A 10,460-nucleotide genomic window follows, 5' to 3' on the forward strand; every position below is an offset into this window, starting at 1 on the left:
CCAGTTCCTGCCTGGCTCCTCTCAGGCTGTTGCTTAGCTTCTCTTTACTCACGACAGTGCTAATTCTGATGGATGCCACTCCTTAAGGCCAGGCCACCGCTTCCTCTCATCCTGACCTCTGAGAAAGTCCCCCAACCATTCCCGTTGACTCCAGTTAGAAGTCTTCTAATCTCCCTTCCAAACTGCAATTGGACAAATCTAAATTTGTCTAATTTGTCTAAAATTCTAACCTGACCGAATGACTCTGCTTAGTGCCCTGTGAGGTTTTCCACTGTTGCAAAGATAAAGTGTCAATTCCTTAACCTAATTTAGTGATAATCTGGTCACAGTTGCTGGCTGTTGACAAAGGTTACTAGCTAAGGATTCTAGTTGGCTGGATCCTGGGCCATGTCGCACAAGCCAAGCCGTGAGCCCAGTCCTGGCCATTCTGCCTGAGAGCCAGGAAGGGCTGGAGGCGCCCGAGAACCTGCTGCCCCCTGCTGCCGGTGCATGTTTACTAGCCCCTCTGCCTGCTTCCTTCTTGGCCTCAGCATTGTAACCCCTCCTTCTTAGAATCTTGAAATTCCCCGCTGTTTCGCTTCTGACTCTTCACCCACGTTCTCTTCCACCTTCTCCTCTAAACCTGGGCAGTCTTTCTTCTTTCCACTTAAATAGCACCTTCCCTGACCCTCTTGGATTAGATCTGGAGACCCCAGCATGGAGAAGATTCTTGAGAGTCCCTTGGACAGCAAGGAGATCAAACCAGTCAATCCTAAAGGAATCCCAAACCAGTCAATCCTGAATATTCATTGGAAGGACTGATGCTGAAGTTCCAATACTTTGGCCACCTGATGAGAAGAGTTGACTCATTGGAAAAGACCCTGATGCTGGGAAAGACTGAGGGCAGGAGAAGAGGACGACAGAGGATGAGATGGTCGGATGGCATCACCGACTCAATGGACATGAGGTGGAACAAACTCAGAAACCCACAGGAACATCCAGGCAAGAGATGATGATGGTCTAGACCTGAATCATGGCAACGGAGATGAGGAAGCAAATTTTTTTTAATTGCAGAGGAAAAATCACATGGACTTGATTAAATATGGTTATAAGGGAGGGAGAAGAATCAGAAAAGGTCCCATGGTTTCTAGCTGCAGCAACTGGGTCACTGGCAGTGTCATCATCTGAGTTCAGAACTATGAAGATAGTGAGTTCACTTTAAGATGTATTCAGTTTAAGATATGGACTTTCCTAAGAAAAGTAGGACTTGCCTCTGTATACAGTTTCAGTCATACCTCATACATAATAGGTGCTTAAAATGCTTCTTGAATGGAACCAAAGCTGCAGTACATCCTACTTGTAGAACTTTCGATATCTGTTTCCAACGGTCTTTTGTCAGATTCCATACAGACTCATCCAACCATACTGCTCTCATGTCATCCATATGACAAGCTAAGAAATTTCAACCCCCTGGAAACTATGACTAAGAAATTTTACAGCAATAATAATTTTCACTAAGTGGTGGAAGGAGTCGGGGACAAGGGGTAGTTACAAGAGCAACCACAAATCAGTCCAGGCCCACACTTGGCTTTCCATTTCCCTACAAATTTCAGAGAAGCCATAAAAGACTCCAGCGCAATCTGGTTGGTTGATTAGAAACATGTGAAGGAACCCCAACCAGGCACGTGTTTCGCATTTCCTACTCCAGAGCTTGCCAAGTATTCATCATCGTCCTCTCCGTGTTATTCCAGAAAGCATCACCGCTCCAGCTGGCCTTTTGGAAGGACCGGGCTGGGGTCAGAACCACATCCACAACACGGGCTCCCCTGGAGAGGAGAGGACAAGCCACGGGGAGGGGGGCCGCCCTCACCCCCATCTCCTCAGCCCTGCTCCCCTCCGCGTCCCCTGGAGATGGGGAGGACGAGCCACGCGGAGGGGGGCCGCCCTCCCGCCATCCCCTCAGCCCTGCTCCCCTCCGAGGCTTCCCGGGGCTCCTCTGGAGACGGAGAGGAGGAGAGGGAGGCTGCCCTCACCCCCATCTCAGCCCTGCTCCCCTCCTGTCCCCTCAGCAGCCCCTGCTCCCCTCGATGGCAGGAGAGAACGTGGAGCTTGGAGACGCGCCCCCTCGAGGGAGAACACCGCTGCTTCAGTCTCAACCTCTCCCTCCCGGAAAGCAGATTCCAGAATGCAACAGGAACAGGGGCAACCAGAAAGTCCCAAGTTTGACACCGAACTCCACCACCCGTCTCGGGTAATTTACTTAATCTCTCTGAGCCTTGAAAGTGCTAGTTGCTCAGTCGTGTCCAACTCTGTGCTCCCCCATGGAGCCCGCCAGGCTCCTCTGTCCATGGGACTTTCCAGGCAGGAATACTGGGGTGGGTTGCCAAGCCCTTCTCCAGGGGTCTTCCCGACCCAGGGATCAAACCTGGTCTCCTGCATCGCAGGCAGATTCTTCACCATCTGACTCTCTGAGCCTTAGATTTCTGCATTTCCAAAATGATGATAAGATGACTTGCTTTGAAAGGTAAAGAATGAAAGAGGTAACTCGTGTAAAACACACACATGCGTGTGACATTAACATATCACATATGCATATGTGTAAACTCATCGCGTACATGTGTGTGACATTACACCCCTGTCTGGTCCCTTCCTGCCCTTCCTCTGTGGGGTGACCTGCCCGAGCCAGTGTGGACCCCAGACTGTCGTCAGCAGAGCCCCTCCCCACCCTAACCCTCTGGCGTCTGGTGGGAACCGGTCTGGTGTTCAGTTGCTGTGAAGAGGGCTCAGGGCTCGAGTCCTCGTGGGGCCCACGGAGCAGATGGGATGAGGACATACCTGGCCTCCCTCAGATGAAAGTCCTACCAGAGCAAAGATGACGGAAAAGCTTATTTTGCCTGAAAGTGTCAGATCAGAGCTCATAAAAGAGGCATCCTTTGAAGTGGGCTTTAATGGATGAGGAACAATTTTCCAGGAAGGAATCAGAGACAGGTAAAGAAATAAAGACAGTGAGGTGATGATGTGCTCAAGAAACCATAAGTATGGCTATGGTAGATATGGCTAAAGGACCAGCAATATCAGGGGAGGGTTCAGTTCAGTCGCTCAGTCGTGTCCGACTCTGTGACCCCATGGACTGCAGCACGCCAGGCCTCCCTGTCCATCACCAACTCCCAAGAGTCTACCCAAACTCATGTCCATCGAATCAGTGATGCCATCCAACCATCTCATCCTCTGTTGTCCCCTTCTCCTCCCACCTTCAATCTTTCCCAGCATCAGGGTCTTTTCAAATGAGTCAGCTCTTCGCATCAGGTGGCCAAAGTATTGGAGTTTCAGCTTCAACATCAGTCCTTCCAATAAACACCCAGGACTGATCTCCTTTAGGATGGACATGTTGGATCTCCTTGCAGTCCAAGGGAAGTGAAGACATCTTAAAAAGACCAGCATCATTTCATTTGAAAACATCAATCAAAACTGCAAAGAAAGGGACTTCCCTGGTGGTACAGAGGATGGGAATCCGGCCGCCAACACAGGAGCCACACGTTCCACCGCTGGTCCAGGAAGATTCCACACGGTGAGGAGCAACTAAGCCGTGAGCCACAGCTGAGCCCCCGCGTGCCTGCTGAAGCGCCTCAGTCCCGTCTGAGTCTCGGCGACTCCACGGACTATGGCCCACCAGGCTCCTCTGTCCGTGGGCTTCTCCAGGCAAGAACACGGGAGTGGGATGCCATGCCCTCCTCCAGGGGATCTTCCCGACCCAGGGATCAAGCCCACTTCTCACGTCTCCCGTGTTCTTTACTGAGCCCCCACTGAGCTGCAATTACTGAAGCGGGGCACCGGGAGCCCCACTCTGCAACAAGAGAAGCCCCTGTCATCGAAATTGGAGAAAGCTTGTGTGTAACAAGGAAGACTCAGAGCAACCAAAAGTGAATAATTAAAAAACTGTAAGAAGAAATGAGACGAGCTTTCCATTCTTCTCTCTCTTTTTAAAAAAAGACTACAAAGAAAGAAGTCTGGCATCTTTAGTCTGTAAAATAGGAAAGCTGGGTTTGGGAGAATCCAAGATTAGTTCCCAATTCCTAGAGCGCCACCCTTTCAGAAGGATTCAATGAAGGTAAGGAAAAAATACCCTGAAGACAATTACAAGACAGCGGGTCAGAAGATCTCAGAGCTCATTTAGTCAAAATGCGATGTTCATTGGAAACACCAGTGCAAGCTTTCTAAAAACATTTTTATACAGCTATCTATTTATTCACTCATTTTTTGACCAAGAGAAATGCTGGGAGACAGGGTGAGCAAGGTCACCTAGGTCACTCTGCCAGGCGGTTACTGTGCCAGGCGGGGCTTCTGGACCTAATCCTGTAAGTCAGGCAGGGTCATTAAAGAGATTTGAAATTTCCCCTTTTGAATTTGATTGCATTTTGTATTTAGCTTTTTTAATTCTCATTATGAAAGCCACATACATATTTTTTTAAATATTCAAAAGGATATAATAAAAGATGAATTCTTCTCTTTATCCCAGACCAGTGGGTTTACCCCCGCTCCTGAGTTAAATCTTAATTCTCTCTTCTTCCAAAAATTTTCCATATAAACATTCTTATAAGTCCTCCTGTGGATGAGTATTTATATACTGCTCTCTGTACGTGCTTCTTTCTCGATTTACAATGAATCACAGAGATCTTTCTGTTTCAGCATATGCAATTTTACCTCCTTTAAAAAAAAATAGCTGTATGGTATCCCACGCATTAGATTGTTGCATCATCTTTTATTGAAATAATTCTCAGTGTGTAAATATATTTAAGTTCTCAATTGTTTATTATTACAAACAAAGTTGCAATCCATCCTTGTACTTCTATCTATGCAAATATATGGGAGTATTCAGGTAAAATAAATGACTAAAAGCACAACTGCTGGATCAAAGGGCATGTGCTTTTAAACTCTGAGCGCTATTTTCAATTTGCCCATTGAAAAGAAGTGCCTCCTTACGCTCTCACCGCCAGAGCGTGACTGTATGTTTCCACATACCCTTGACTTTACTGTGATCAGACTTCTAACTCTTGCCCGATCTGATAAGTTAACCTTTTTTTAATTTCCTTGTTTTTACTTACATTTCTTTAACTGAGTGAAGATGAGCAAGCACTCTTATGTTTATAAACCATTTGTACTTCTTTTCCTGTGAACAATTTTTTATTTTCCTTGCCAAACTCTCTATTAGTTTGTGGTCTTTTCCTTGCTGATTTATAAGACTCTTTGTATACTAAGAAAACAGGTAAGTTGACCACAATGTCATTCATGGCTCCTGGGCTCTAGCCAGTTCTTAGAAATGTCTCTTCCACTCCAATATTATTTTAAAATCCAAACACTTTTTCTTTCATACTTGTAGGACTTCCTGTTTTATGTTTACATTTTAATCAAGAGTTTGTTTTGCTATAAGGTGTCAGATGTAGAGGGCTTCCCTGGTGGCTCAGTGGTAAAGAATCCACCTGTCAATGCAGGAGACTCATGTTTGATCCCTGAATCAGGAAGATCCCTTGGAGCAGGAAATGGCAACCCACTCCAGGATAGTTGCCTGGAGAATCCCGTGGACAGAGGAGCCTGGTGGGCTACACTCCATGGGGTCACAAAAAGTCAAACAAGGCTTTGTGATTGAGCATTCACGCCTATGGAAATGTGAACTTACTGTAATTTTCCTTCCTCAATCAGATTCAAGTTTTACTGTGTTTAGCAGTTATTCTTCAGAGTTTGGGGTTGTGGGTATTTCCCAAGTTCTTTGAAGATAAAATTTTTCTTCCTTTTTTTTCAGTTGGTTTGAGAACAGCAGTCCTCAGACCCCAGGCCTCAGATGAGTGCTGGTCCCTGGCCAGGTAGGAACTGAGCGGCAGGGCAGGGCGGGGGGTGAGCCAGTGAAGCTCCATCTGTGTGGCAGCCGACCCCCCACCGCTCGCATTCCGCCCTCAGCCCCGTCCAGTCAGACCAGCGTCCTGCTCCCCCACTCAGGCCTGTCCGACTCTGTGACCCCAGGGACTGTAGCCCACCAGGCTCCTCTGTCCGTGGGAGCTTCCAGCCAAGAATACTGGGGTGGTTGCCATGCCCTCCTGCAGGGGATCTTCCCGACCTCCGTCTCCTGCGTTGGCAGGCAGACTTTACTGCTGAGCCACTGGGCGAGCCCATAAATAAATAAATATTAAAACAAACAAGAATTGTAAAGGCAGGAAGAAAACAGGAGACAGTGGCATTGTGAAAACCACAGGCGAGAAAGGGTGTAGAGTCAGCAGTGTCCAGCGCTGACAAGCGTTATAAACAAACACCAAATAAAGCTGTCCGTTGAGTTTGGCAACTGCTGACGGCAATCTGGGGAGGAAGGAAGGAGAGTGGGGGGAAGATGGCAAACTAATAATGAGTGTCTGATACACCCAGGCGACGACTAGTGTTTTGCATATATCATTCCAGTTAATCTTCACAAAAATCCCCCAAAAGAGGAAACAGACGCTAACAGACATTAAGTAAACCTTGCACCATCACGGAGAAGCCCAGGGGACAGCTAGGTTTACACGTGAATCTGTCCTGCATCCAAAGCATCATTCTGTTTCCACTATATTAATTTCCAGGTCAGATTAGAAGCAACTTAACAAATGCCGGTAAACTAAAAAAATGTAATATGTTTCAGATCATAGTTTCCTAGTGACTTCTCAGAAAACGTGCTCGATTCCTTTTACAAATTCTGACTGTCTTGCAAAATGTGATCACTGTCCCCAGGACTGTGTTGGTGTAACATTGCTCTATCAGCTCCTCTCGTAAATCGGCCAGGCAGCATGGACCTCATTCCTGGCCTTGGTAACTGTCCTGGAAAGGGTAACAAAACTAGCAGAGGTCACAGAGTTAGTGCCATAAGAAAGTCGATTATGCAAATATCTTTATATGTTTTCCCTGATCATTCTTAAAAAAAAATTAATTGGATGGTAATTGTTTTACAGTGTTGTATTGATTTCTGCTGTACAATAATGTGAATCAGTCATAACTACATAAATGCCCTGGAGGATAATTGCTTTACAGCCTCGTGTTGATTTCCCCCCTACAACAGTGTGAACAAGCCCTAAGTATCCCTGTGTCCCCTCCCACTCACCCCCGTCCCACCCCTTTAGGTCATCACAAAGCAGTGGGCTGGGCTCCCTGCATTTTGTTTGTATGAGTAAGCCTTTTCAGATTCTACAAATAAGTGAATATTATGTCGTACTTGTTTTCCTCTGTCTGATTGATTCTGTTGTTGTTGTTCAGTCACTCAGTCATGTCCGACTCTCTGCAACCCCATGGACTGCAGCACGCCAGGCCTCCCTGTCCATCACCAACTCCCGGAGCTTAGTCAAACTCATCCGTCGGATTGGTGATGCCATCCAACCATCTCATCCTCTGTCATCCCCTTCTCCTCCTGCCCTCAATCTTTCCCAGCATCAGGGTCTCTTCAGATGAGTCAGGTCTTCACATCAGGTGGCCAAAGTATTGGAGCTTCAGCTTCAGCATCAGTCCTTCCAGTTGCATAATACCCTCAAGTTTGCCATGGAATGTTATTCAGCCATGAAAAGGAAAGAAATTCTGCCATTTGCAACAACTTAGGTGGAACCCGCTCATTCTTGAATAGAAACGTCTCCGATCTGAGTTCTGTATGCATTCTCATCCTCAGTTATATTGTACACAGATGAATATGCAAACTTTCTTGACCCCAGAATGTGTGTTATCATCGCTCTTTCTCTGTGCATCATCTCTTGCTTGGATTCTTCTCTCTCACAAGACACCAGCGCTGGCCAGCGCTCCATGCAGTGCCTGCCACATGGTGAGCACTCAGAGAAGGTTTGTTCTACTGAGGTGCTTTTTCCAGGCCCAGGTCACTGCAGGTAGCTTTATAACCTATTTGCCTCTGTTAATAAGAGCCTAAAAACACCAGAGCTGGGGTATGTAACGCGTGCTCAACTTGACTGTTCAACTAATTTGATACTAACCAAGCAACCAATGAAATTGGCTAGAACAGGTACCAGCAACTTTACAGTTTTCCTCAATATGGGAAAAAGATATGTCTAATAAACATATTTATAAGGGGAACATAATTAAAGAATCTGGAATCCCTGTGTGCCATTTCCTGTCCGGGGCATCTGGCCGGCAAATGCAGAGAATCCTACACGTAAAGACACTTCCCATGGGGCTACAGGACCAAGACCCGTGTATGTAGAATATTCTCAGCAATGATTCCCCAGACCAACTCAATTAGAAGGAAAAAATAGCTCCTTGTTTGGGCATTCTGGTGACTGAAGCTTATAAGGCATGCATTCCCCAGCTGATAGATGGTATATCTTTTACTAGACATGTTTTGGGGTATATATTTTCTCAACAAGGAAAGTAGTAAGAAAAAAGTAACAATAAACACCATCATTTATTGCACATTGCACGTGCGCCAGGACCGTGGCTTACTTCTTCCAACAATCCTATGAGTTATGTTCCTTAATCAATATCCTACACATGCAGTTATTGGCAGAGCCAGAATACAATCAGATCTGTTTATTATTGATTCTACGGTCTTAATCATAAGACTAGAGATCACTGTCCTTCCCCTAAATAGAAAAAGAAAAAAAAAAAAAAAAAACGAAATATTGCAGTGAAACATCTCTCTTTAGAGCTCAGGGTTTTGTCATATTCTGCCAACTTTCTCCCTGATCTTCCTTCTCCTCCAGTAATTTGAATCCCTGATATTTAATTGAATTCTTATGGTCTTCTAGAAAAAAACTACAGTTCCCATCTTCCTTTGCAGGTAGCTATGGCCATGACTAAATTTTGACTAACGTGATACAAGCAGAAATGGGGTATGCAATTTCTTGGAAGTATTCTCAAAAAGAAGGGGGCAAATCATTCTTCATCACTGCCTTCCAGTCTGCTGGATGGAATTTATGTCATCACTATAGTTCCAGCAGCCGTTTTGGAATGGGAGCCGTAAGCAGCAGTGCGCTAAGAAAGGCATCTAGACCGGCTGCAGCGTGGAGGGCTGGCTTCCACCTACAGACCCCTTGAGTTCGGGGTTAAAACACCTCTCTACTTGTCTAAGCTACTGCCCTTTATTTCCTGTTTCCCACAGTTGGGTCTAGATGCCTCATGCCATCTTATGTATTATGAAGTCTTTCCTGTATTGTTGTTACACATGTTCAATATTAAGTTCATCTAGTTAAACCGGTATTGGGCATGCTAAATACTGTAGGTAGAGATGACCAAAAGTGGACTTCCTGGTCATCCAGGGGTTAGGTCTCCACACTTCCGATACGGGGTGCAGGTTCAATCCCTGGTCAGGGAACTAGGATCCCACATGCCAGCTAGTGTGGCCAAAATTTTTTTTAAAAAAAGAAAAATAAGAAATGACTAAGATGCAGTGTTACTTCAAGGACACTTCCATTTAGAAGAGGAGAGCAGGGACTTCCCCGGTGGTCCATGGTCAGGACTCTGAGCTTCCAGGGCAGGGGGTGTGGTTCAATCCCTGGTCAGGAAACTTAGACCCCACAGGCTCTGCATGCAGCCAAAAAGGTATTCAGCAAAGACAAAGGAAGACAAGGAGAGGAGACATGCCCCTGAGACTAAAGCAGATGGAAAACCTGGCCTGTGAGTAGAAAGGTTTTATGCATACTGTATTTTTGGGTATATTTTATAATGTTTATATCTAGTTCCCTGCATGGATGAGGGAGAAAGCACAGAATGAGTGCTTTTTTCTGGGGCTTTTTTGCTTTTTACCCTGGCATCCCGCAGGTACTGAACAGTTTGACCAGTTGATAAACACAGTCTTCAGTTGATCCACTGCACTGAAGGAAATGTGGGACTTTGGCTGGTGTCTTATTGGATCTCTAAGCTCCATCCCTTCATCCTTCTGTGCAGAAGGAAGGCAAAGATTCCAGACGAGGAGCCCCAAGCGCCACGCTCCCTTCTCCTGGAAGAGAGAGAGGCAGGGCCCTGTTTCTCTCTGCACACAGCACACTTGCAGGCTGTCCTGAGATCGTGGCAGAGTGCTCCCAGGGGCCTGAAAATACAGATGTGGGCTCTGGATCCAGCTCCCCTCAATTTCCTGTGCCCTCAGTTTCCTAGGCCATAAGTCCCTTAATCAACAACAATGAATTAATCAATTATAACAAGAAGATTTGATTCATATAAGATGTATTATTTTAAAATAACCCCAATCTAATATTGCATGCAAACAATTAGATTTTTTTTTTAAGTTACCAATTAAAGAATTGGCTCAGAGAAGGAATTTTGCATTATCTTTCATCTTTTTGCACAGACTCTTATCTGTCATGCCTAAGGTCATAAATGAAAAGGACCTCTCTGAGAACAGAAGTGCCTTTAACAAGCATGGCGGACCCTGTTGATAAGCACAGCCAACATGCTTAACGTCATGTTGTTCCCCTTGATCCTGAGTCAAATGTTTCCTTTTATCTGAGTCCAAACAATTTGTCTATGTCCAC

The 10,460-nt window shown here is 45.8% G+C and overlaps 1 long non-coding RNA gene across 1 annotated transcript; it reads left to right on the forward strand.

Annotated features, from left to right (window-relative positions):
• Window positions 1-1,916: 1,916 nt before the first annotated feature.
• LOC122451354 lies at window positions 1,917-7,302 on the forward strand. The gene is made up of 3 exons (XR_006272380.1): window positions 1,917-2,230; window positions 5,777-5,837; window positions 7,249-7,302. It is a non-coding gene; the product is annotated as an uncharacterized LOC122451354 (long non-coding RNA).
• Window positions 7,303-10,460: the final 3,158 nt, after the last annotated feature.

This window comes from Cervus canadensis, chromosome 12 (assembly GCF_019320065.1).
Source record: "Cervus canadensis isolate Bull #8, Minnesota chromosome 12, ASM1932006v1, whole genome shotgun sequence".
In the NCBI taxonomy this organism is placed as follows: Eukaryota; Metazoa; Chordata; class Mammalia; order Artiodactyla; family Cervidae; genus Cervus; species Cervus canadensis.